Source organism: Pundamilia nyererei, unplaced genomic scaffold, assembly GCF_000239375.1.
Source record: "Pundamilia nyererei isolate P.nyererei 1_Seehausen unplaced genomic scaffold, PunNye1.0 scaffold00089, whole genome shotgun sequence".
Classification (NCBI taxonomy): Eukaryota; Metazoa; Chordata; class Actinopteri; order Cichliformes; family Cichlidae; genus Pundamilia; species Pundamilia nyererei.
In genome coordinates, this window is record NW_005187490.1 from 2,316,456 (window position 1) to 2,318,333 (window position 1,878).

Genomic DNA, 1,878 nt, shown 5'->3' on the forward strand with positions numbered 1-1,878 from the left:
TTGCATCACATGTAGTAATGACGTGTGCAAAGGAGACATTTAAGAAGTTTAAAGGATGTTTACCCTTCTTTTCAACCTGATGAGAATATTGTAGCCAGCACGGGTCTTCTAGAATATGTTGAGCAAACCAGCGTGCAGCTGGAGAATGCTTCCACTTAAGTGGTTATTATTGGCACCGCTGTGAATCTTATGTGTGGTACACTGATTTGGTGAGTAAGTGTTTTACTGTCATGTTGTGCTTTCTTGCAGTTTAGCACCAGGTTCATGAACTTGCTAGCTAGCTAGTGTTAGCCTAGTTTTCGTATCCCGATGCTTTCTCTGCATGCTGCTGCCTCTCAGCTTAATAAAAAAGTAACCCCATGGCTTTTAAAACCTTATATAAAACGCTCTCAGTAAAATTTCCTGTTGTTGCTTTGAAATGGAAAAGTGAGCTTAGCAACTTCTACATAAGAGTTAAGAAGAATGTGGGGGCCTGTTTTCAATCCACACAAATTGTAAGGCAGCAAAATCAACCCAACACATTAATTCACAAGCCCATGACATAGATGTATTCTAAACTGCATTTACTTTAATGCTTTGTGGCTGCTTTTGAACATCTGTGGCATCTGTTTTTTACTGCAGTTTTACTGCAAGGTGGTTGGTGCTTTTTGTGGTGGTAATCCGAGAAGAGAGCCATCAAGCTGAAGGAGGAGTCCATCCTATTGGGCTTAGTTAGCCATCAGGAGGTGTTCTATAGCTTGCACTGGAGTGGCTCACAGCTGACTGTGAAGTGGCGGGAATGAGAATCAGCACAGATCTGTGGCCGTGGTCCTCCGTGGGAAAAAGGTGCAGTGCCCACTCTGTGTCACGGATGTGTTGCTGCCCCAAGTAGAGGAGTTTAGGTATCTCAGGGTCTTGTTCATTAGTGAGTGGATAGAGGATCGAGAGATTGACAGATGGATTGGGGCTGCAGTCATGCAGACACTGTACAAATCTGTCGTAGTGAAGAGAAAGCTGAGTGCAAAAGCAAAGATGTCCCTACCCTTACCTATGGTCATAAGCTCTGGGTCCCACATAGCAAAATTGGTATGGCCCAGATCCACACATGGGCCACCACAAGGCCAGTTGCAGACACACTGGTGGTCCTGTGCTGGCCCATGTTTGGATTACCTCTGGAAAACCAGATCTGGGCCACCAAAGGCTCATCATTCTTTGTGGTATGTGGGCCATGTGTAAGTTGTGTGCACCCACGGGCCAGTTGCAGACACACTGCTGGCCCTGTGCTGGCCCAGAACAGTTTCAGCTCTGGCCCCAGATGTCAGCCTAATGTGTACCTTAATCAAGCCATGTAATAACAACATGTGCCAGAACATGATAGCACAAAAGAAACATGATGAAACTTTGTTCAGACAGTGAATGGACTGTTTCTTACATAGCGCTTTTCTACTCTCCTGGATTATTCATAGTGCTCTATACAATATTCACCCAATTTCTCTAAACTGAGTGCTTCCTAACTACAGGGTGGGCCATTTATATGGATACACCGTAATAAAATGGGAATGGTTGGTGATATAAAAGTCCTGTTTGTGGCACATTAGTATATGTGAGGGGGCAAACTCCTCAAGATGGGTGGTGACCATGGTGGCCATTTAGAAGTCGGCCATCTTGGATACAACGTTTCTTTTTTCAATAGGAAGAGAGCCATGTGACACATCAGACTTATTGGTAATGTCACAAGAAAAACAATGGTGTGCTTGGTTTCAATGTAACTTTATTCTTTCATGAGTTATTTACAAGTTTCTGACCACTTATAAAATGTGTTCAATGTGCTGCCCATTGTGCTGGATTGTCAATGCAACCCTCTTCTCCCACTCTTCACACACTGATAGCAACACCGCA